This window comes from Mastomys coucha, unplaced genomic scaffold (genome assembly GCF_008632895.1).
Source record: "Mastomys coucha isolate ucsf_1 unplaced genomic scaffold, UCSF_Mcou_1 pScaffold1, whole genome shotgun sequence".
Classification (NCBI taxonomy): Eukaryota; Metazoa; Chordata; class Mammalia; order Rodentia; family Muridae; genus Mastomys; species Mastomys coucha.
Window position 1 is genome coordinate 45099835 of NW_022196891.1, and position 27332 is coordinate 45127166.

The 27332-nt window shown below is 37.1% G+C and overlaps 1 non-coding gene across 1 annotated transcript; it reads right to left on the reverse strand.

Annotated features, from left to right (window-relative positions):
- Nucleotides 1–3939: 3939 nt before the first annotated feature.
- On the reverse strand, nt 3940–4072 carry LOC116072198. The gene has a single exon (XR_004111355.1). It is a non-coding gene; the product is annotated as a small nucleolar RNA SNORA17 (small nucleolar RNA).
- Nucleotides 4073–27332: the final 23260 nt, after the last annotated feature.

Consider the following 27332-nt stretch of genomic DNA (forward strand, 5'->3'; position numbering starts at 1 on the left):
ATACAAGCTTGAGCCAACATACATAACTTTAAGTCTAATACTGGGAACTTGTAGAGCCCATCTCCAGCAGAAAGACAGGACATCAAGTGAGGGGTAGGGTTGCCATCCCACAGTCAAAAACTCTGACTCATAATTGTTCCTGTCTGAAAGAACTGCAGGAACATGAATAGAGAGGAGCCTGAGGAAAAGGAGGTACAGCAACAGGCCTAAAGTGGGATCTAGCTCAAGGGGAGGCCTCAAGGCCTGACACTACTACTGAGGGTATGGAGCCCTCACAAAAAGGGGCCTATGATGTTTGCCTTCTGTGGGGCAGTGGTCTGTTCAGGCAACCTGGGCCAAGTTGAGAACAGGTCTGAAAGCCCGAAGCCCCAGTGGGCAATAATTTCTGCCTGAAAGGGACAGAAGGAGTTCAGCCACACCTCCTGGGACCCTAGCTCCTGTTTCATTCCTGCCCCCCAACCCCAGACTCACAGCCCCTCGCAGGAGATGTTTATTCAGTCAGGTAGACAATGCCCCAAGCTCTCAGCATTCTAGCTGAACCCTACCTCCAGTCATCTGACCACAGCTAGATAGCTCTGCCTCACAATATAAAGGGTGGTTTGCCTGCTCCTGTCTCTCTTGTTCTCTTGCTTTCTTCTCTTGCCCTCTTCTCTTTCTTTCTCTCCCCTCTCTCTTCCTCTCCTTCTTCTCCTCTTTCTCTCTCTCCACATGGTCATGTCCGGCCTCTTTTCTCTTTTCTATAATAAAACCCCATGACTATGCATTGCCTCCTTTTAACTAACTTGTAGGGCAGCCCCAGCATCAGCAGAAGTGAGACCGGGCCCAGAGCCCTCTGAAAGACCCAATAAGCAGCTGAAAGACTCAGATGTAGATATTTACACCCAACCAATGGACAGAAGCTGCTGACACCTGTGGTTGAATTAGGAGAAAGCTGGAAGAAGCTGAGGAGGAGGGCGACCCTGTAAGAGGACCAGCAGTCTCAATTAACCTCGATCCCCCAAGATCTCTCAAACATTGGACCACCAACCAGGCAGCGTACACCAGCTGATATGAGGCCCCCAATATATATACAGAAGAGGACTGTCAGGTCTGGGTTCAGTCAGAGAAGATGCACCTAACCCTTAAGAGACTTGAGGCCCCAGGGAGTAGGGAGGTATGGTGGGATGAGGGTTGGGGGAGTGGGAGAATCCTCATGGACATGGGGGATGGGGAGGAGGTATGGGATGTGGGTCAGAGGATGGATCAGCAGGGGGATAAAATCTGGAGTGTAAAAAATAATTAAATAAAATTTAAAAACAAAATGATTATATAATGAATGTCTGTGCTTATTAACAGATATAATTTTATTTAAAAAGAAAATCATGTTTTTTATTATATATGTACTCTCACATTTCACAAGTTACAGTAAGGCTCACTATTTGCTCTGAATGTTTATTTCATATTTTTCATTTACATTTTCTCGGTTCTTTGTGAAATAAGCATCATTCACCCTAATCCGACTCTTCTCTAACTCCCTTTGTACACACCTTCTACCCTTTCAAACCTCCCTCTGAACAGAAAAAAATCTTGATGCTGTAGTGTGTCACATTGTGTCCCACAGTATATCCTTTTTTGCACACTTCTTTGTTTACAAACATTCATTGCAACAACTAGCTGGTCTGGTAAGAGGCCTCTGGCTTCAGCTACTCTATCAACACTGGAACCTCACTGGGACTCCCCTCTGATATCTTTTTGTTGTCCTGTGTCATGGAGATCTTTCATTTTTGGATCTGTATGTTGGCCTGCTCATGTACTCTAGCAGCTTTGCAATGGAGTAGATGTCAGAGTAAGTGAATTCACAGCACTGGATCTGGATTTAAGAGGTGAGCCCACTGGTTCTCTCCCTCTCACACCCTCAGAGCTGGTGAAACCACCACCACTCTTTGCCACCAGGGTCAGCTCTACCCTGATGCAAGTCCCACTCTCCCAAGTGTTGTAGTCAATGAGGGACATGACAAATTCTACTATTCTCATGACCCTGGGGCCAGCTCTTTTGCCAGCCATAGATAGCAAGGACAAGGGAGGGGAGGAGGGTATCTTTCACTCATCCAAACCACTGGCTAGCAGATAAGACTCCCACATTCATGCTCACAGGACCAGATCATCCACACCTCCACCATCAAGGTCAGCTCTACTGTGCTACACAGATGACATGCAGGACCTAGTCTACTCAGTGCTGCATCATGTGGTAGGAAGAGCCAACTCTTCTGCTTGCCATAGGTGGCAAGGGGTAAAGAGTGGTGATCATCTCTTCCCTGGAAGTGTCACCACATGGCAGAAAAAAAATGCAGGATCAGCTTTTCCATGTCCATGCCCTCTGGACCTGATTACCCACAGACCCATCATGCCACCAGAGTCAACTCTACTGTGATGACCAGGCAAGACTCAGAGCCCACTCAGCCAAGTGCTATAGCTGATGGAGGGCAGGATCTGCTCTCCTGCTCTCCTGTCCCCAGGGCCAGATCTCCCACCTGCTGCAGGTGGTGAGTAGTGAGAGGAAAGATGGGTATCTCTCTGATATCTATGCTACCTCACAAGAGATGAGTAGGGCAGGTGCTCCAAGCTATTACATACATCAGGCACTGGCTTTCCCACAGGCCTTGGAATGTGGAGTTCTGGAGCTGGCTAAGGGTCAACACTCTTACTCTCAGGCACCCAGGCTATTCTTTTCCATGATGCACAGGTGAGGGGTGGAGCCAGTTCATCAAGGCCTTCAGACATCAACATATCCCTGGGTAGTAACCCAAACCCGGATGTCCCCTTGAACTTTGGTAATGGGCCTTTGCTGCTTCAGGAACACAGACCCAGATGTGGTCCATGGTGGCATCACTGGGCAGAACTGTGGGGAGCCGCAGCTGCCACCCTATATACATATATTTTGAACACCTGGTTTCCAGCCAGAGCAGAGAGCATTGATAATCAAGCCCTTAGTTGGAGAAGCTGAGTGCCTCTAGTTTGTGATGCAAGCTGGCATGAATTCTCGAAGCCTATTATGCTTTGCCACATAGCTGATGCTGATTGGGACTAGGGAAAGTATTTAACCCACAAGGGCTGGGGGCTGGAGAGAGGCTGGAGAGAGGCTGGAGAGAGAGTAAGTATGTGGAGATAGGAGTAAGTATGTAGAATTAAGGCTGGTTATGGGATAGAAGAGTAAGTAGGGGATATAGAAGAGTAAGTATGATAGATAGGATTAAGTATGTAAGGATAGAAGTAAGATGTAGGAATAGAACTAAGAATAGGAATAGGAGTAAGTAGAAATAGTAATAAGTAAGATGTAAGAAGCAAGATGTAACTAATGAAATGTAAGTAGAAATAAGTAAGATGTGACAAACAAGATTACAAGGATCCTAATAAAACTGCATGGGGAAGAGCTCGGTGTTTGCCTCCTTACGTCCACTGGACGGGTAAGGCGGCTTACACAGGACCTCACCATGGTCCTAGGTGACACTGCTGGCTACTCACATCAAGCTGCCCCTCACTTCTTTCGAGTTCCTACTTCTGCCTTTCTTCGTTGTGCCCACATCTTTCTGTTTCTCTTTCATTTCTCTACTACTTACTTGCTCCTCTTAGAGGTGCCCAGGGTCTCTCAGGTTCTAGGGTCATCTTAGGAGTGGTCTCAAGAGTGCTATGCGTTATGGCATCAGGCAGGGGTCGGTCATCTGGGGCACAGTCTCTAACCCCAGGCCTTTGTAGTGCCCAGCACCACTGGTAACTATCTCAGGCTAGCACCTTACTTAGCCTCAAGGGCCTCATGCAAGAGTTGTTGGTGTCCAGTTTTCACAAGGGACTCTTTGTTCCAGGTGCAATTCTTCTAGTCTCTTGATTGCTCCTTGTCCTGGGAGCCATCAAGGCATTTGAAGCAGCAGACTGGTGGTCATTTCAAGCTTGTTTTCTTCAGAGAATGTTAGACTACTAATATTTAGATGTTCATAGGAGAGAGAGCACTGAGCTTAGACATAGCCTCCCTTCTCTCTGCCACCCATTAACGCACATGTGACATAACAGCCACACCTGCAATGCTTCCAGGGACAGGTTCATGTTTTTTAGATTATTTTCTTCTTTATCCATCTCCTACTAAAGCCTCCTTTTTTCTTTTTCTTCTTGATTTCAAGTCAAAACAGTGTTTGTTAGATAATTAAATAGTTTCACATCTCAAAATAACTCAATAATAATAATAATAATAATAATAATAATAATAATAATAATAATAGCTATGATAAAAGTGAGTAAGCTTAATTTACACATAAAAAACTAAGAAATATTTTAAACATGAAGACATCGATAGAAACTGCTTTCATAATCAACTTCATATATTATCATTTAGCTATCTGTTATCTTTTAAAAAACCAACTCGTATCTTATACTTTTAGCAAAAAGAAAATAGGAAAGGAAAATAGAAAAGAGTGAAAGAAAGGAAAAAGGATAAAATCCATTATTCTGAATCCTAATAAATTTTTATATATAAAATATTCTGGATAATAAAACTTAAATAAATTATATCTTACCAATTAATTAGTGTTCTCCAGTGTTCCAACAAGAAAAGGCATAAAATAATAAAGAGAGAAAATTTTAAGACTTAATTATTGTCCCTTCCTACTGTGAAAAGCAATTTTCATTTTCTGGTGTGTAAATATGTGGAAGGAAAAATAAGATGCAGCTCCACTAAAAGTAAATGTTCATTAGCGGGTAGAAAAAAATATCAAATGAATATTTTAGTTGAACCTAAGTGACAGTGGCTTATACAGCTCAGGATTTACAGAAGCATTCTGGAAAATTGTAGCTGCTCGCTCAGAATACCCTAAAAGTTCATGTTGGCAGATAGATTTTGCCTATTGCATTGCAATTTGAATCCCCTCGTCTTCTCCCTGCATGATGCTGCCTACGGCAGGTGTTATGCCACAGTTAGTGCAACTAATAATGACCATTAAGTAAGACTTTGGTAGGTGTAGGCATTTTACATGGATAATCTAATTTAATTTAATCACCACATCAACCTACTTCTATTAGAACTGCATAAGTAATAAAGAGAAGAACTGGAGCTGAATACCACGGACTTTGCCCCCACAAGCTGTTTGGCATCACACTCTCCGGTTTTGGGATCATCAGGGTCAGAAAGAGGTCAGTGAATATTTTAGACTTGATACAGTTTATCGTGTTATGCCTACTCGTTTCATAGCATTAATAAATGTAATATGTGTTATTCTCAAAAGCTACTTTACCATTGAACTTTATAGTACATTTCATTATGCTAATATTCCATGATGAATAAAATAAATTAGATGTGTATATGTTCATTATTTTTTCACAAATATGTGCTTTATTAATTGGGTAGATGAAATATATATACACATAAATGTATGTGAAGACAACAAGGCTAAAACTTTGAAAGAGAACAAAGGGAAAGGGTTTATGGCAGAGTTTGAAAGGAAAGAAAGGAGCCAATGATGCAATTACATTATTATCTCAAAAAAATAAAAATAAAACTTATTTTAATACAGCTGGCTGTGGAAGAAAATGACAGTAAAGCCAGTGCTTGGGGAGTTGAGACATATCAGGAGTTCAAGCCTAGACTCCACTATAAAGAATTCTAAAACCAAACTTGGATATCTTAGAAATTTCCTAAAAACAAATAAAACAAATGAAAAAGTGATTAAACTCATAAAAAATGTAATATTTAAATTATTATTCCTAATTTTTATATATTCATATATTTAAAAGGCAATGCACAATGTTCAAAATATATTAGTCCTAAAATTTCATTTGTTATATATATTTTATTTGCTTGGGTTGGCAGTAGTCAAATTTTACCTGTTGGGCAATCTCACAAACTTCCAATTAAAAACCACATATACTAAGACCATCTCATTTGAGGTAAATTCACTAAAATTCTCTTTAATAATATGCTTGGAATTCCAGAAAAATAAAACAAATGATATGATTGTGAGAAGATATTGGAGGAGTGAAGTTATTGCTATGTTGCGCAGGGTCAACAGCAACACAGCCAATCTCCAGAACCATCAAGCAGATATAGATTGAGCTGAAGTACTGGGGCTGCATGTCGTATGGATCATCTACAATTTAAATGCTTTTAAAAAGTAACTTCCTCTAATTAACTAAGCATAGTAATATGATATATTGATGTAGATGTAGGTATATAGCGATATAGTTTTTAAAGTCAAAGAAGGAAATGACATGAAGGGGGATATTTTTATATAACTAAGGGAAGAAGTTTAAGGATAAGTAAACAGAACAAAGCGAACAATAAAATCAAGAGGGAGTGACTCACAGACGGAGCTGTTGGTAAAATAATACCTTGTGTCAAAACCTTATATACATATTTTAATATGAGCAATTGTTTCCCCTTGTTGGATTAATAAATTTATCTTATTAATTAATTATACTTCTTTAAGCAATTAACATTTTACTGGGATGAGATATGTTCAAATTATTTTCCATAAAAGTAACTTTTATTCACCTGAAGTAATTGTCATCTCAGAGGATTACTATCTCTGTCTGCTAACTTAGGCCTTGTCCTAAAAGCTTCTAGCCTTAGTATAATCTTACCTAAGCCTAGAATGTTTTCAGCCTCTTGAGACTTACTGTTGAACTCTGGCTGTTTGGTTCAACTCAGCTGTTTTTGCTCAATCTCTTCTCCAAGCAGATGCAATTTGGCTTTTCTCAGCTTATTACTCAATTGCTCTGATTGGCCTCAGACTAACTCTAGCAATATTCTGGCTTCTACTGGCTCTGCTGACCTGTATTGAACTTCATGAACTCAAAAGGGAACTCAACTCCCCTGCACTGCACTCACTGCACTGACTCACAATTGATTGTCTCAGTTTCACTGCACAGAACTCAGCTGACTGAACAAAACTTACTGATTCTCCCTGAACTGCTCTTAAATAGTTCTCCTTTCCTGTGCTGTTTGTAAGAGCTGAACACATCCTACCTCTGACTCATTTTAAGTCTTTCTCTGATTCATCACTTTGTCAGCCCCTGAATTCAACCTCATTTTCAAACAAGGTTGCTTTCTTCTACAAACTAACCTTACCTACATTGTTTGGGATTAAAAGTGTATACTAAAGGCATGTCTGTAATGCAAACAGAATAGCCATGTTGCTGGATTAAAATTCCTATACAATTTATATCTCCTGTATTTAAGTATAGAATTCAGTATTATTTATAATCAGTAGGGATGGGATATATCACCATAAATCTTTTAAAATTTAGTTTAATTTGCTGCCTATTAACAACAGTCCATATTCTGCATACTTCCTACAATCCCTTGTATATCTGATGACTCTACTCTCCATTTCTATGAGACTGGAAGTTTTTCCACATTGTGAAGAGAGCATAACAATGTGATCATGTGAAATTTTTCTTCCAGTGTCTTTCAGTTGTTGGAAACTTATTTTCATGTTTCATGTTTTATACGTAGTGCTGAAATGAACATGAGAGTATAGACATCTATTTTATAAACTGATCTCTATTCCTTTGGATATATGTCCATGACTGAGATTGTTAGATGTATCATTTTAGTAGTTTTATGTTTAATTTTCTATAGAACCTCTTTATGGCTTTCAATAATAGCAATATTATTTACCTTCTCACCTACATATTAATTTTTACATGATTTCAATCTATGTTTATTTTAATAGTCATACTAGCTTGAATATAATATCTTACTGAAATTCTGATTTCTGTCCCCTTGATGATGATGAAGATGATGACGATGATAATGATGATGTTGATTATTATTATTATTTACACACATCCTGCGTGATTGCTAATTTTATGTTCTATGTATTTATTTTTTGATAAAGGTTTAGCTGTATTCCTCATTTTTAGTTTCATTATGTTCCATTTTACATTGAATTGTTTGAATTCTCTGTTATTCTGAACATTTAACACTTGCTGCAGATATATTCAGTCATGATGTTTTTCATTGCCTTTAATGGTATATCTACTGTAGATCCAACAAAACTACAAATTTAGTTCTAACACTAGTTAAAGTAAGTGAGATACAAAAGCCTTCACAAGTATGAATCCACGAATATTAACAGGGACTGGAAGAGCAAAGAGGTCTTAGCAAAAAGAATAATACTCGGTAATGAGGAGAGAGTAAATAGTATATATTACAGACATGCATTAAATTATCTCTATGTTTGTATATGTTTTTGTACTATGTGTGTGTAAGTTCATGTGAAGACTTTGTAACTTCAAAAATACACTAACAAGATTATAAATGGGCAGTGCAGTATATATACATACTCACCACCAATCCATGAGCATGTGATGTGAGATCTTTACAACTTCTAGTGTATTATTTAACCTCTTTCAAAATTTTCATTGTAGAGGTCTACCACTTAAATTTAACCCTAGTTTTCTGTTTTATAATTTATTGTGAAAGAAATTTTTTTCACAACCTATTGCACAGCTTGCTTGTTTTTAAATGGTTATTGAATTTGGTTAGCTGTTTTGTATCCTAACACTTTGCTGGTAGTATTGATCATTTCTATAAAATTTCTAGTGGAATTTTCTTTTCTTTTTTGCATCTATTAAATACTATTGTGATGGTTTGTATCTGTTAGTTCCAGGGAATATCAGTATTAAAGGGTATGGCCTTGTTGGAGTAGGTGCATCACTCTGGGTGTGGTCTTTAAGACCCTTATGCTAGTTGCCTGGAAGTCAGTAATATGCTAGCAGCCTTGATATGAAAATGTAGAACTCTCAGCTCTGCCTGCACCATGCCTGCCTGGACACTGCCATGCTCCTGCCTTCATGATAATGGACTGAACCTGTGACCTGTAAGACAGACCTAATTACATGTTGTTCTTTATAAGACTTGCATTAGTCATGATGTCTTTCACAGACATTAAATCTTAAGACAACCATATCCTATCATATCACATAATATCATATCATCTCCAAATAGTGATAGTTGACGTACTTTCTTTCCAAATTAATTTACTTCTATTTCAAATTGTTCTATCTAGGGCTTCATTAACTATATCACACAGGATTGGGGATCCTGGCAGCTCTTTATCACTCATATTCCTGTGGCTGCCTTCCGTGAATTGAAGGTAAAACTATATGACTGAAGAAATCAAACATACCATATAGAGGAACTGGATATTTTAAGCCCTAATTTTGACCATTGTAGTGTTGCATTTGTTCCCCTTTACAATACTTTTGTTCTAAATAAGATGCTATTGAGAAGTGGAACAATAGTGTAATGCTAAAAATATATGCACTGAATGGATTAAGTTGTTTGCAACAAAGGTCAGATGCAAAGTTCTTCATCCATGTCACAATTGTAAGTCTATGATGTATTAAAACTAGAATTAAAAGAACATCTATTTGGGAAATAAATTTCCTTTGCCAAGACTGAAATTTAGTTTTCTTGTTTATAAATTTGATGTTTTGATACTGTTTCTCAGAAGAGTTTTCTGGTCATATAGTAAAGCATTTGGAGTACCCTCAGGCCTTACATGTGTCAGTGATTAAACCTTTCACCATACCAATGTAAGTACTGGAGTTTAGATCCAAAGCCTATATAAATGCCAGATAGATGTAGAAGACCACATGTTAGTCCAGTAAAGTAAAGCTATGACAAAAGGGAATTTCCAGAGCTACTTAGCCATTGACACTAGCAATGTCAATGAGTTTTGGTATGATTTAGAGAACTTTTTTTAAATGAAAACTTGTTTCAGTGAAATGAAGAGAGCAACTGAGAATGACTCCCTACACCTGCCCTAGGCCTTCATATGGAAAGGAACATATGAGGATACATAACTTTATAGACCATCAAACCATCTATGTATAATACACACACACACACACATATACACACAACACATGTATATTATATATACACAGTTGATTATAGAAAAGGATATTCTCCTTATATTAGTCATGAACAAATGTTTAATTTAATTTGAAGAAAAAAAACACATCAACAAAACTCCAGAATATAGCCTTGCACCCAGGAATAACAGAGATCCAACTGATGATAAAGTCAAGAACAATCACACAAGCCTTGAATCATGATTATGTCAAGAACCATCCCTTATTATTTAATAAACCTCATTTAAACCTTATGCATGAGAAGTATATCATGATTTTTAAATTCTTCATGATAACAGAATATACATGATTATTGAGTCAAAAAATATTCTAAGTACTGGATACTCTACTGCCCACAGTACAGTACTACTGGGATGTAACATAATTTTGCTTTCTGTAGCTACTAATATAAATCATACTATAGGTCATCATATAGCTATTTCCAATGGAACATCACAGAGTAGAAGACAAATTTTTCATGTACCATATTATTCCTTAAGAGGAAAAATGCTGGGCAGAGCCTTTGAGTTATCATAAATTGTGATTTTAGTGTTATTTTTCTTAAAATTTGAAGTAGCTTAGGTTCTTGACAAGCCAAGTATATTAGTAACTTTACTCAATGCTGTGATCGAATATCTGGTCATGAAGGAACTTAAAGGAGTAAAGTTTTACTGTTTTATTTCAGACTTAGGGCAAAACTGTTTGTTTTCAGATTTAGGACAAATAGTCTTTCAAGGCATAAAACACTAACCATGAGTGTGAGTTACTTGGTGATGTAGTTTGTGAAACTACTATGTTGAGAGATATTTCTGATAGTACTCAGCAAAATTTTACCTTTCTATTCAGTCCACAAATCCAATCCACAGGATTGGGCTACAAAATTTCATGGTGAGTGTTCTCATTCTGTTTCCCTCAACCCAGAATCTCTTCCAAAGACATGCCAAAAGATTTGTTTCACACTGTGTATTTAAGTCCTATCAATTGAACAATGCCATTTTATCATAACTTTAAACCTCTTCTACCTAACACCCAACATACTTTTTTAAGCCAAATCATTTAGCTTCTTTTCCAAATAAGATTATAGACCTGTCATACCAAAAATACACTTCTCCCAACTTAAAAATCCTCACAAGCTGTGGTGGTTTGAATGTGCTTTGCTCTGGTAGTCACTACTGAGATATGGCCTTGTGAGAGTAGATGTGGCTATGCTGGCCGAAGTGTGTCATTGTGGGAATGGGCTTTAAGCCCCTTGTCCTAGGTTTGTGGAAGTCAGTCTTCTCAATAGCCTTCACATGAAGATGTAGAACTTCAGCTCCTCTTGCACCATGCCTGCCTGGATGCTGCCAAGGTTTCATCTTGATATTGGACTGTACCTCTGAACCAGTAAGCCAGCCCCAATTAACTGTTGTCCTTATAAGAGTTTACCATGGCATGGTGTCTGTCACAACAGTACAACCCGAACTAAGGCACTCTCTTTAAAATTTTCAACACTATTTAAACTTCTAAGGACAGAATTTATTCTGAGTCCAGGAAATCAATTAATCAGAAATTCCTATATCATGGGAAACAGTAACATATTTTCTTTATGCACCAGCAGAAAGTACTTTGAAAAGTTGAAGTATGAGCTTAGCAAGGTAAATTGATGACAAAGCAACACAAACTTAACAGAATGAGCATCAAAGCTTAGAGTTCCATATCAGGCATCTGCAGCTAATTATGAAGTCATCTGGAATCAAAAGGTTTGTACTTTTACTGGTCTAGCTTTGTCACCTACAACAATCATGGACTCTCTGCTCCAAGTGAAGAATAGAGATGATTGAGTAAAATTTTATGGCTTCAATTCAAAGTTGGAAAATTTTAGACTTGTATCAATTTCTGTTATTTGGGAGCCATACCGACCCATCCACAAAACCTTTGACTCACAATCATTTTTGCCCATTAAAAAGCACCATTGCTAGGGCAATGACGCTTCAAAGCTTGTTGGAGTGGACAACCAATGATTAGTGCAACTTGAGTTCTATTTCCTGAGAGGGAGCCCATGCAAAACACTGCAAGGATGGCCAGAAACCAGCAGCTGTATGACCAATAGACCTATGGTAGAACCAAACACAAATGGCAAAACAAAACAGACAAACAAACAAACAAACAAACAAAAAAGGAGTCAATGAAATAATCCCTAATGTTATTCTGCTATACTCATAGATCAACATATAGCCTAACTGTTATCATAATTTTTTCCCTGGTGTCTGATGGGAGACCAAACACTAGACAAAGCCAGAGAAATTCCTTGAGAGAAGAGGAGAAACAATTGGAGGATTCAGAAGGGTAGAGGATACCAAGAGAGCATGGTAGACAGAATCAACTATGCAGGGCTGATAGGGGCTCACAGAGTACAAAGTCACAAACGCAGACCCTGTACGAGTCTGAGCTACGTCCTCTGCATATACTTTATGTTTGTATAAGTTGGTGTTCTTGTGGGACTCCTAACACTAAGAGGGAAAGTCTCTGAATGATTTAATGATATAAAGCTTATGATCCTTGCATTTCTAGAAACAAGGTGTCTTACTTAGGGTTTTACTGCTGTGAACAGATACCATGACTAAGGCAAGCCTTATAAAGGGAAACATAATTGGGCTTGCTTACAGATGCAGAGGTTCAGTCCATTATCATGAATGTGGTAGCAGGGTACCATCTAGGCAGGCATGATACAGGCCAAGCTGAAAGTTTTATATCTTCATCTGAAGGGTGCTAGTGGTAGACTGACTTCCATGCAGCTAGGACGAGGGTCTTAAGCCTACACCTACTAGTAGTGACACACCTACTCTACCAAGGCCATACCTCCTAATAGTGCCACTCCCTGGGCCATACGTATTCAAACTACCACACAAGGATAACAAAAGGATAGCTCGGATGAGGATTATGTTATTTTATTTCATTTTAATACTAACTCTAGTTAATTTGCAATCATTGATGAGGCCAATGTGAATTTCTTACTATATTAATTTACTAAAAAAAACCAGTATTTCAAAATGGATATCTTAAATAAAATAATAAAATGTGATGGTAAAATGATGTCAAGTTACTTCAGTTCTAAAACTTACTTATTTCTATACTCTTACTTAGCATATATATTCGCTGCTGTTGTCCTCTAAGGTGCAAATTCAGACTGATAATTTGAAATTCTTTACAGATAGGTATTTAAATGATAATATTCCCCCTAATTACTGTTTTAGCTGATTCCCTTTAGATGAAGAATGTTATGTTGTGTTTTGTCTTTTTGGGTTTTCTTTGATTCTTTTCTTTTTTTTCTTTTCATTGACAAATACCTTATAAAGATATATGATTACATTTCTGAAAATATGTGAATTTTTTACCAATTTATTGTTTGTTTGTTTGATTTTTTGTTGTTCAAAACAGGGTTTCTGTATAGCCCTGGCTGTCCTGGAACTCACTCTGTAGACCAGGCTGGCCTCAAACTCAGAAATTCTCCTGCCTCTGCCTCCCAAGTGCTGGGATTAAAGGCATGTGCCATCACTGCCTGGCTACAATTTATCGTTACTGAATTTTTACTTCATTTTACTCCAAAAAGGCTATCAAGGCAGTAACATTGTAATGCTCCACATATATTTTATATTAAGAGATATTTTTATTTAGCAAAACTACTTGAAAGACTATTACATCATACTTCAGATAAAAAAGTCTTGTTGAGAGAACTTAAGTGATATATTCACTAGTTCAAGTATTGTTATCAAAAGATTATGTCTGCTCCGCTCAATCCAGGGGAAGTCATCATTGGTGTCATACAAAATCTTCCTGAGTGAGGTAACTCATATCCAAAAGGAGATGCATGCTATATACTCAACGATAAGTGGATATTTGCCAAAAAATTACAGAACAAACAGTGTTCAATCCACAGAACTCAAGAAAGTTAACAAGCCTAAGGGCCCAAGTGAGATGCCTCTATCTCACTTTTGAGTGAGAAGAAAGCAATCACATAGGGCAGAGAGAGAGAGAGAGAGGGACCTGCATGGGAGAGGAGACAGGGAGGGGAAAAGGTGAATATGATCAGATATTGGCACAGGGCAGGACTGAAGCCCTGATAGCCAGCAGAAAGAATAGAAACAGGAAACCTCAGGAGGTAGGAGGTAAGGGACCCTCTAGAATGTACCAGAGACATGGGGGCTAAGAGACTCTCGGGACTCAAAGGAATGATCCTTAGGTGAAATGTCCTATAGTGGGGAGAGGGAATATGTAGAATCCACCTCCAGCAGAAAGATAGTAAAGGCATCAAGTGGAGGGATGGGGTTGTCATCCCACAGTTAAAAATTCTGACCCAGAATCGTTCCTGTCTGAAACAACTTCAAGGACAAAATGGAGAATAACCTGAAGGTCAGGAGATTCAGTGACAGCCCCAAATTGGGATCCAGATCAAGGGGAGGCTCCAAGGCCTGACACTTTTACTAATGCTTTGGTGTGCTTGCAAAGAGAAGCCTAGCATGGCTGCCTTCTGAGAGGCCCAACAAGCAGCTGAAAGAGTCAGATGCAGATACTTACACCCAACCAATGGACAGAAGCCTAGGACACTTGTCATTGAACTAGGAAAAAGGTGGAAAAAGCTGAGGCAGAGGGTGACCCCATAGGAAGACCAGCAGTCTCAACTATCCTGGACCTCCAAGATCTTTCAGAAACTGAGCCACCAACCAGGTGGCATACACTAGCTGATATGAGGGCCCAACACATACAGCAGAGGAATGTCTGGTCTGACTTCAGTGAGAAAAGATGCACCTAACCCTTAAGAGACTTGAGACCCTAGGGAGTGGGGAGGTCTGGTGAGGTGGGTGTGGGAACATTCCCTTAAACATGGGGGAAGTAGGAATGGTATGAAGATCAGTCAGATGACATGATAACTACTAGACTGTAAAAAAGATTAAATAATAATAATAAAATTTCAACTATTAGCTATAAATAATGTTGTAATCAAGAAAACAGTTCTAACCTGTTTTAAGTATTATAAAACAAACAAGGCAGTGGTAGTGCATGCCTTTAATTCCAGCACTTGGGAGGCAGAGGTAGGCAGATTTCTGAGTTCGAGGCCAGCCTGGTCTACAGAGTGAATTCCAGGACAGCCAGGGCTATACAGAGAAACCCTGTCTAGAAAAAAAAATACTATAAAACAAATGAAAGAATGCTAACTATGTCAGTGTGTTTTAATGAGCAATATTTCCCCATTTCATAAGCTGTAATTCATATTTAATAATAACATTTAGACTTCTAAAGCATTCTAATGTCATTCTTTACCAACCAGATACATTTTGCATTTTGTCCTAAACAGATAACAGATCTATAGTTAGCATTACAATGTAAGCTAGTGAGGTAAGAAACTTGATACCAATTATAGTACTAGTAATTTCAGAAATGTTGGGATTTTGAGCTGTCTTGTGTCAGAATATGAACCAGTAATTACATGTAGGTAATTTTGGTTGGAGAGCCTTGGAACTCAGCCAATTTTATATTAGTGACATTTAGTAATAATTTTATGCCAATATTCACAAAATATTTCTTAATACTTTCTTAATATTTCTGACAAGCAAATTTAGTAAATCTGCTCTTATTTTAGATTTCAGGATATTTATTTTTAGATGTGTATCTACTGGTATATACTTTCTTTTTTCTTCATTTTTTTATATAAAAATTTTTAAATAAAATAAATCTACTTTACAGTGACTAAAAATTCTCTGGATTGTTATGTATTAAAATACAGTAATATTTGTCTATTATAATATGAGATACCTTATTATCTATTTATACTTTACAATGCAAAAATAAGTTAACTATTGGCAATCACATGAATAAATGAGTGATTATGATCAATGAAGATGATGCACATTACACATTTTTTCAATATTTATCATATTAATATGAATTTCATCTTAATGGAAACTTGATAACCTTAAAGGCTTATTAAAGTGTAAAATGAATCTTATATATAATTCTAGGTTAAATATAACTTATTTGACTATTATTATAAAATATTTTATAATAACAATGAATATATATTATTTGGTCTTGAAAATTTTACATATAAATATGAATGCATGATTTGAAATAAATAACCTTAATAAGTAAATGTGACCTAGAAAAAATTAAGTTTCAATTTCACAGATATTTGTAACATGTTTACAAAAAACATAAAATGGACATTAATGAAATATATTTCAAAAGTAATATATTTATGTACATATAATATTAACAACTAATGAAATTATCTGAGTTGAGCAAATATCCAAGAATACTTTTATTACATAATAGAAATGTCTCCTAGGGGAAAAATGAAGAACAAATAAAGCATAATGCAATGCTTATGTTTGTTGAAAAATCACATCATATTAACCATACATATTTGATATTTTAGAGTTGTTGAGAATATATATCTACTAAAGATTGCCAGTCTACACTTACTACCAGGACTAGAATGTGAAATGTGGATGATATAGATTCCTCTGTAGTCACAAGTATTAATATATAAATATTCATTTATACTTTCTCCACAGGTGAGCCCTAAACACATACACAGAGTAAGCAATTCCAATGAACTGAGCATAATGTATTTATACACACACACACGCACACATACATTCTCATACATGTGTAAAAATAATATAATAAAAAGTTATACATTTGAGGTATGTGGGGCTCAACAGTAGTTAGAGGGAAAAGAAAAGGGGTCAAAATTATATAAATATGAAATTAGCAATAAATAACTGTGGGACAGTGGAACTCACCAAGAAATTTGATAAGGTAGAGTGAATCTGAATCTCTGGTACATAGGCATCCACCTGAGACCATAAGTTACTTCCTCTTCCCTGTCATATTCCTGGCCTGGAACACATGCCACACTCCACAGGTCGATGTTGTAGACCAGAACAGAGTTCTCTCTGCTAACGAGGTACATAGAGGCCCTGAAGGTTTAGCAAATAAGCCCCACTTCTCAGACATTCTTCCAGCAAAAGGTATTCAATGTCTGGTTCACCCTGAGAAGTTGGTAATCATCCATTTTCCAATATGAACTGTCAATAAATGGTATGGATAAACATGGACTGTCTCTTCCATTGAATCCATTAGAGGGAGCATAGAGAAATTCCTTCACCAACATAGCCAAAGACTAAGTCTCCTGCTGAAGGTCTCTCTGCTTCCCGAGAGCCTCTAAGCTAGAGTTCCCCATTTCCCTGGCCCCAGGTTTGTATTTGTCCTCAGCCTGTGAGTACCCAACAGTACCGACCCTGTGACTGGCCCATGGAACCTTAATCCTTTATACCCAACTTTTCTTTATGATACCCCAACAGCAACCAGGTGGCTGAAAGTCAGGGAACCCCAACTTTGGCTTCCCACATCTTAGACTGTGTCTTCTCAGCCCCTGAGTGATGTCTCAGTGATCCCCTAAAGCCCACCACCCAGAGAGCACTCCCCACTTTTTGCATCGCCAGCCATGTCCAGCGCCTCAACAGCAGGGCAGAATGCAGTCCCCACAAATAAAAGGCAAATCAACTAATGCTATGGAAAATATGACTTCAAAATATTTATTGTGACTAAACCACAACTGAGCTTCACTGTTACAATGCATAAATATTCTGATGATGATGAGCCTTATAGAACTCTTAGGTCATAGAGGTTACCAAGGGCTTTCAACTAAGATAAGAGTGTTAAAGAATTTGTTCATCATTGATTAAGCACAGTAGTTGAGGCCTTTAAGTAGTTATAGTTTGAATAAATCTTCACAACCAATGCATTTAAGCATGTCGTGAGTCTTTATTGGATTTCTACAAGTTTTATTCATCACTTAAAAGATATTTATTACCTTGTGCTTAAGTTGTTATAAGCTCTATATGAAAATTAGATGAATTACCAAAGATTCTGATTTTATGTTTAATGAATGGTTGTTCTAAAATATAGTTCAGCTAACATATGAACAAATTTATTGTTCAATAGGATGTAAGGTTGAATAATATTCATTTTAATTTTAAATAGAATTAATTTTCATTTTATTATGGCAAAATAAATAACATAAATTGATGATGTATATCATGAAACTGTGAATTACATATGTATTGTGGAATAGAGAAACATAGCTAATTAATAAATACATTACCATGCTTAGTTAGTTTGTAGTGCAAACACATAATACCCAATTAATCAGTAATGTCCAAGAACACATTTTATTGACATTAACTGTCATTAGTATGCTGCCAATAAATCTCTTAAACTTATTTACTTTGAATGTTCTTCTATCAACATTGCTGTTTCAATATAGAAGTCAACTCAGACATCAGAATTTAAATTGACCATACCTGTTCTTCAGTTCCCCCTGTGAATTGGTCACAGGCAATGGGGATGGCACCAAACACTGCAAAGTCATTGCTATTCCAGGGAGTCAAATGGGCAGGAGTGCAGAGGAGCTCAAAAACCCTCAGAGATCTAACAACTCACCAACAAGGGCACTACTCGATTCCATACACATTTTTAAAAAATTTGTTTCATTTTTTAAAAATCATAATGTAAATTTATAATTTTTCTTCCTCCAATTAATCCCATACACTTCTTGCTCTCTTTCAAATGTATGGCCTTTTTGGTCATTAATTTTTGTGACACATACATGTATGTACAGACATATATGTAACAAAATATATATATATGTATATATGTATGTCTATGTATATGTGTGTGTGAGTGTATGTGCACACATGCATATGTATATACATAACTAAATACATAAAAACCCCTTACTTGGTCTGTCTAAGTTTACTTGTATGTATAATTTTATAGCTGATCATATGGTACTGGATAGTTAATTGGTGTGTTACTCCTCCACTATTTCTCCTTCTCTTTTTATATTTATTTTTTTTTCATTTTTTCATTTTTTTATTTGTTTTGTTTCTTTTTCGAGACTGGGTTTCTCTGTGTAACCCTGGCTGTCCTGGAACTCACTCTGTAGACCAGGCTGGCCTCGAACTCAGAAATCTGCCTGCCTCTGCTTCCCAAGTGCTGGGATTAAAGGTGTGCACCACCACTGCCTGGCAAAGTGTATATCCCAGGCTGGCCTCGAACTCCAGATCCTCCTGCCTCCGCTTCCTTCAGCAAATCCTATGGGCCTGTGCCACCAGAACCGGCTCTCCTTCTTTGAAGATCCCTTAGTCATCTTCAGTTGGTTTGTGTAGGCTTGCCACTTTGTGGCCTTTCTCCTCATACTCACATTATACCTTATGATGTTTGAACAATTGTTTACATGAACTCTTGACAAAAGATAGATGATGTTGCTGTTATTATTGCAGTTTTGAGAACAAAAATTTTGAGTTTCAGAAAAGCTGTGTTATATCCAAAGTTATGAAATGAATATATTGAAAATATGAGTATATGTCTCTTACTCTAACAAAAGCCTACTGTACTCTCTCCCTCACCTCACTTCCCTGCCAGAGGAGCAGATGTGAAAGTTCTGAACTTGGTAAAGCCCCCAGGGCACATAAATGACCCCTTCTTTTCACTCAGCCCTATGAAATTGACCCATCAAGAGACTGGGGTGAGAATTTCAAAGATTCTTGAGTGTGATGAATACTTATGACTGACAGAACAGAACTAAATCCAGCAAGCAATCTTTTAAGTATCATCTACTGAGATCTTTTCTGCACTTCAGAATTGTGTTAATGTAAGAGAAGCACCAGAAATAGGCCTCCCAGTTTTAAAGTATCATATGTTCTGCACAAAATAGAGGGAAACACACAATTCAGACTGAGGAGTAGAAACTCATAGAAGAAAAATATCCTTGACAGATTCAAAGAGGACAAGGTAAAGAAATGGCATTCCTACACAGAGTTTTTCTTATTGACACATCATCATTCTTAAATCTAAGAACTAGTTTTGTCATATCTTAATATTCTTAGAATATTAAGAAAATCATGTGAAAGATTAATAATATTTTGTCTTGTTTTATAATTTGGAGACAGATCATTAATGCTGTTTCTGAAGATGTCAGGAAGCTTATAATTGCTTTTAGGCATTTTAATTTATTCTTTTAATCTTCAAGTTGCCATAAGAAAATAATCAGAGTCAGTAAAGTATTAGCTCATTTGTTCAAGAACGTATCTGGCTGATATTCAAGAAGACATGCCAACATGGTAGTATCAATTCAATCCTCATAAACTGTTATTGTCTTACAGAACACCGCATTCTTTTATGGATACTTTTGGAATTTTAATAAGCATTTATAAATATGTCTATATCTTTGTTATTTCATTGATTATATATAATATATGGTATCATTTCACAAAAAGAATACATGACAATGTAAAAAATTAAGAATACATGATGGTATGGAATTTAAGACTTAACAAAAAAGTATTGAGAATTATACTTCCAAATAACTAATTTATAACAGATGATTGTTTTGCAAGTATCATTAATTGCATAAAATAGCTGTATCTTTCTAATAAGTGTATATAGATATACACAAGTAGACAAAAGCTAGTATGACTAAAATTTATTTGTTTCTGTGGGGGAATACTTTATTATTTATATTTGTTTATTATGTGGTCAAGTAAAGGTTATCAATATAGTTTCAAGTGAAAGTACAACGTCATTCAATACTTCCCAATGTCATCCAACCTTCTACCCTACTTAATTTCCCATGATTCCCTTGACTTTTTCTTTAGTTTTAAATTTCACACAAGAGAGAAAAATATTATGCTTGTCTTTTTCAGCCTGCATCATATTTGTGTATTTATAGTTTGTGCTATTTTATAATAAGAAAGACAATATTAGTCTTCTTAATAATGATGCTGGGCAAGCACCATGTTTGTGTGTTTGTTCCTTTTTTAAATTATGAATTAATAGTAGAACACTTGGATCCTATTTAGAATGAGTGTGGCTTGAAAGTTATGTCCAGAATAGAGTGAAAATTTAAATGAAATTCATAGGAAAGAAAGGGTTCTGTGTGTTGGTGATCTGTGATTAGGGTCAAAGAAAAAAATATAGTGAAGGATTATCTAAAAACTCTAAAAATGCTATATAGAAACACACCAACATCTGTAGAAGCCACCCATGTTTTTCTTTACAGAACTAAAAAGCATAGTCACATAATCTATATGGAAGGACAGAAAGATCACAAACTAACCAGTAATCCCAAGCAGTAACATGTAAAAGAGCAAACACGCAAAGAACAACAACACAAAATGGTCTGCTGCAAGGGATCTCTGCATGGAAGAGCCTGCTGTCTGGGAAGGGCTGGCGAAATCCACTTCTATCTGGGTGTTGAGTCAGCCAACCCAACACCCATACCATATAAGAGCTGCCGGAACCTGGAGAGGAACCAGTGTGGCAGAATCATATCTGGGAGGCTGTCATGGCCAACAAAGATGAAAACCTGAAGTATGGCAGTGACCAAGGAATTCTCAGGTTTGGTCTGGTATTTATGGTGCTTCAGAGAACAGAGGCCTTGAGCCAGACCAATGACTCTTGGCAATGAATATTTGCTTTGTGGGCAAAAACAAAACAAAACAAAATGCTGAGTAATATACTGCAGTTTTCAATGCAACTGTGATGGAGGGGAGAGAAGGACATAGGATGAATAGGTGCTTATGCTATGAAGTGAAAGTGAGCCTCATTGATAGATAAGGTCTGAGTTGTTGGTGGAGGCCATGTTGATGTCTGCCTGGGTATACTTGTAACAGAAGACATATTGGTATCTGTGGCATATGTTGCTTCTGAGGAAAATGTCTGAACCCATGTTCCTGAATGGGGAGCACATGGGGTCCATGTTACCACAAAGGACATGCAGATGTACATGGTTTGTGTCATCAAATGAGGATATTTTGATGCACAAGGATTATCATGCCACTTAGGTAGATCAAGATGTGAATAGTGGGCACTGTCACCTGAGGATATGTTGATGTCCATTTTCATGCTGCCACTAGAGGCCATTTCATGGCCCATAGTTCTACGTTAGCCAAGGTCTGTGGTGATGCTGGTAGCCTATGTTACCACTGAAGGCCATGTAGACATTTGTGATCAGTACTGTTGTCTAAAGCAATGCTCATGTCTATAGACCAGGCTGATACAATGGGCAACTTTGGTGTTCATGGGCCATACAACCTCTGGGAACCAAGTTGAGGTCTGTGGCACATGCTAATACAGGATAACATGGGGATATGTGTTGTCTGTACTCAACAGGTATCATGTGGAAGTCTAAGATCCATCCTTACGCTGAGTGTAAAGGACAGGAAATATCTTTGCAATGGTATTGATGATTACAGACCCAAGGTTGAGAGATGCCTAGAAGGATTCTGTGGCTGGTAGGATCCCACCCTACTGTGTATGGTTTCTCATCTAGAATAGTGATGCTGAGCAATGTAAAGATGATAGTTGAGTAAGTCTGTGGGAAGTAGATGGATTGTTGAATGATTATGTATTAATGACATGGACATAGTCTTGTCAATGACTGTTATGATAACAACCTCATATTCTTGGATCCATGGAAATAGCAAAGCCTTTCTTTACCACAAGTTCACATGTTTGTGAATGATTGACTTTTTATGTAGAAACTATAAGCCAGACTTTGCACTTCCTAGATGTTTACAAACTAAGACTGCTCCCCAAGGAAAACCTCACACCTTGACTAGCTAATTCCTACTCCTTATGTTATGAATAAATTATGTATGTATATATGTGTGGACTCCCTCCCCAAAGCCCGGACGGTAAAACAGCAACCAACCACTTGGGCCCCAGGGCTGCAGCTGCCAACCTGTTGAGCGAAACCTGGTTCCAGTTACATTCAGAAGCTCCACCCCCCACAGAGTCAAAAGGAATTCACTGCTTGGACTGTTTCACTGACATATTTTGGGGGAAGGGTTTTTGGCCCAGGTAATATATCTGTTGGGAGAACAAAGGATAATTATTAAATTCAAGATGACTGAGTGACCAGAGCTCGTGTTGTCTAATTTTTCTTTTCCCACGTGTGTAAGGTACAGTATGGCTAGCCTATCTCTTCTTATCTCTTTCAATCTCTTCCTATCTATTTCTTACTCCTATTACCAGAAGAACCCTTTCTTTTATTAATGTTGGTGCAGGCGGCCAACATATATGTATGTGTTTCTCCTTTTTCTAGTGTCTATGTATTAGGCAGGGTTTCCATTGCTATGAATAGACAGTATGGCAAAACCAACTCTTAAAGAAGACAACATTTAATTTGGGCAGGCTTAAAGGTTCAAAGGTTCAGTCTATTATTATCAAGGCCAGATGCAGGGCGGTGTCCAGGCGGGCATGGCACTGGAGGAGCTGAGAGATCCACATCTCTTTACAAACTCAAACAGAAGACTGACTTCAAGAAAACTAGAAAGAGGCTGTCAAAGTCCCACCCCACAGTGACATACTTCTTCCAGTAAGGACACACCCACTTCAACAAGGCCATATCTCCTAACAGTGCCACTCTCTTGCCAAGCATATTCAAACTAACACAGTTTATCATTTCTTTTGTGTGTGTGTGTGGGGGGGTTGTTTCTTTTTGTTTTGTTTTTGTTTTGTTTTGTTTTGTTTTGTTGAGACATAGTTCCTCTGTACAGCCCTGGCTGTCCTGAAACTCACTCGGTAGACCAGGCTGGCCTCAAACACAGAAATCTACCTGCCTCTGCCTCCCAAGTATTGGGATTAAAGGAATGTGCCACCACTGCCTGGTTTCAGTCTATCATTTCTTCATTCTTACTTCACCCCAGTCATGCTACCCAGAACCACACTGTGTAGGATATGCCATGAGCCATGAAACACAAGCTAGGAAGACATATTTCTTGATGGCTTCTGCTTCAGTTCCTGGTTTCAGGCCTTTGCCTTTAGTTCCTGCCCTGAGTTCCTTCAGTGACTTGGTATGACCTAGCTGTTTCTCATATGAGCTAAACCTTTTCTCAATAGGTTGGTATTTTTCAGTCTTTTATCACAGCAATAGAAATCTTACCAAGACAATGGTCATCTTAAAAAAGAAAATATTTTAATATTTAACTTCATTATGGGTAATTTTTTCTATGTCTAAAAATGCTATTTATCTTAGAGAAAACTACATGTACTGTTGAGAAGAACTATAACTTTTAACTTTGATATTCTGTAGATGTTTGTCTATTTTATCTATATTGCATTGAACTATCAAATATCTTTGTTTTAAGTAGAAGAGAGAATAAGAAAGAGTAGAAGGCATAGAGGCATAGAGGTCAAAAATATATGAATAAAATAAGAAAGACATAAGTAAGGAAAAATCCAACAACATCAAATCTGAGACTGTGTTCGATGCACACCGACCCATTTTTCTTTGTATCTTTGTGTCTTTTTGGCTACTACAGGCATGCTTTATAGACAAAGTTCTCTGTGGCTACAACTGGCTATTCTATGTACTTGTCAAGATGAGTTGGATAGTCTGAAAATATTCTGATGCTTTGCCCTGATCTCTGACACTTTGAAATATTTGATGTATGGAGACCGAAAGTGGTAGCCTGTAGTAACCTGTGCTACAGAAGAAAGCAAAAATAATACAAATCATGGGTGACTTCATAAAGCATAGATCCTGCTGAAATTCAATATATATCTCAGAACACTAAATCAGATTTATTGATTAAAGCCTTGAATCAAGACATTTCTTCTATTTTATGCTGTATCCTTTACAAGATTACCTCCTGGTGTTTATATATCTCTCACTGACTTTTCTTTGTTTGTTTGCTTGCTTGCTTTCTGTAGTTATACAAGATTTAGAATAGTAGTCATGGGTAAATATATTTTGAATATTCACAAAGGTAGGCTAATGGGATCTCTTTTTCTAAAGATGTTGACTCTGGAGCTACTCAGAATGGTATTGCACCAGGTGCTTAAAGAGTAAATGTTGAAGAGAGGTAAATTCCAAATGCAAATATTCATTGCATTCTATAGACCCATGCATAGCTGGATTCCTGTTTTGGTTGGTACTGAGACCAGTACCAATTTTATTTTCTGGGCCTCTTACCCTTTTATGATCTCAGTTTCAACATTCTGTAGTCACTTCAGTATGTTCCAAAAGTAGAAGTTATTCTCATTCCATTAGACTCTTTGAATTACAATTGAAAATCCTCTCCACTGCTTTTTTTTTTCTCAGTATCTACTTTAATGAATTGGAAAGAAGTAATCCTTAAATACAATTGAGTAGAATCTTAATCCTCAAAAAGTTTTAAACTGAGATTTAATTGTACATTAATTTTCTTTAATTTGCAAAAAGAAAATGCCTTTGAGCTAACTGAAGTTATCACTTTGATTCAAGTTCCTCAATAAACTAATTGAATCATGTCAGTTTCAATATATTTTGACATACTTTAATAATATTTTCAATCTGATTTAATTATACATAAACATTCTCAGGGATGCCATAAGTACCATTAAGATATATGAATCAATATGTATTTTTCTGAAAGATAGAAAAGACTCAATAGCTGATCAGGAATCATTATTATTCTAAGACACATGACTTTGAATGTTTGGATGGTTAAAAAAAATTCTCATTGTGGGAAAAATTTTCCAGGGTCTCCCCTTTAGAAAATGAACTCTATGTAAGTAGAGACTGCTGGGAGAAAGAAATAAGTCTCGTCTAGGGTTGGCTCCATTATTAGTTGTCAAATGAAGAATGACCATTCTTAAGATTATATATACTCCTGTAAAAAAAAAACATTGCATCAGTTAGTCGTATTTATAGATTGACTCACAAACTCATTGAACTTGTATTAAGCCACTTTAATGAAAGTGTTTATTAGAGGTAGTAGTTCCCCTGTGGAATTTTTTGGGTTCTAAATGTATACTATCTTGTCATCTACAAATAATGATACTTTGACTTTTTTTTCCCAGTTTGTATCTCTTTCCTCTCCCTCAGTTGTTTTATTACTCTCACTAAAACTTCAAGTACTATGTTGAATAGATATATACACAACCTTGTCTTGTTCCTGGTGTTAGTGAAATTGCTTTAAGTTTCTTTCCATTTAATTTGATATTAGCTATACATTTCCAGTAAATTGCCCTCATTATGTTTTATATGTGTCTCCTGTATTTCTAATCTCCCCAGGAATTTTTTTATTCTTCCCAAATGATTTTAACTAATTAGTTAATTAATTAATTTACCTACCAAATGTTGACCCACCTCCTGGTCCTCCTGTCCCTCCTTCCCTTCTCCACTGAGAGTGCCTCAACCCCCTCCCCCATGTATCTCCCCACCCAGGCACATCAGTCAAGTCTCTTCAAGATTATACTCAGCTTCTCCCACTGAGGCCAGGCAAGACAACCATGGAGACTGAGCTGCAAGTATGCTATATATATGCTGAAGGTTTTGTGCGAGGGTTGGTGTTCTTATCCCTCCACTGGGAGTTCCTGTCTGGCAACAGGATGTAGTCTTTTCAAGTTCCATGCCCCCACTGTTAGACCTGCCTCCAGGTCCCAGGTCTCTGGGACTTCCCAGAAATTCCTCTCCTTCAAACTAGCCCTTCCCTACCCCTCCCAAGCCTCCCTCGAGCAGCTGCAGATTTCTATTCACTCTCCTAGCCCTCTGGGCCTCACTCTTCTCTCTTTATTACCTTCTCCTGCTTTCTCATTCCCCTCCTCCTTCCTTCTCTATCCACTTCCCTGCCATCTGTCTACTTTCATTGATTCTCCTGGCACTCTGGCACTTCTTCCAACAACTAATGTTGGCTCCTTTCCCATATTTCTCTTCCACCTAGTTCCATCCCTCTTTCTGCTTCCTATGAAACAGAACAATGATATAGAATAAAGACCAATAAAATATAAAGAGAATAATACAAAAATAATGAAAGAATTTATTCTTTGTGAAAAGCAAAGAATATTCTCACTTAGGTTTTCCTTCATGTTTAAGTTCTTTGGGTACATGGGTTGTATCATGGTACCTTGCATTTTATGGCTAATATTCATCCACTAATAAATATTATAAATCCAGTGAGTATTTACTATAGATGTCCTTTTGTTGCAGGGTTACCTCACACAGAATGATATTTTCTAGTTCCACCCATATGTCTGCAAAGTTCATGATGTCCTGTTTTTTGAATAGCTGTATAGTACTCCGTGTTGTAAATGGAGCACTTCTGTAGCCATTCTCCAGGGCTTTCATCATTAAGGAACATTCGATCTTGACTATTTCAATATCTAATGGGATGACAATGCTTTGATTTGTTTCAGTTTATTTAAATGGTGGGTTACACCATATGATACATCTCCTTACATCTTTAGAATGCAATCTTCTTGATCATGGTGGATGATATTTTTTGATGTGTTCTTGGTTTGCAAGTATTTTATTGAGTATTTTTGCATTTATGTTCACAAGGGAAGTTGGTCTGAAATACTTTTTTTTGTTAAATATTTATGTTTATTGGGTATTCTTTCTGTGATTTTTAGTTAGT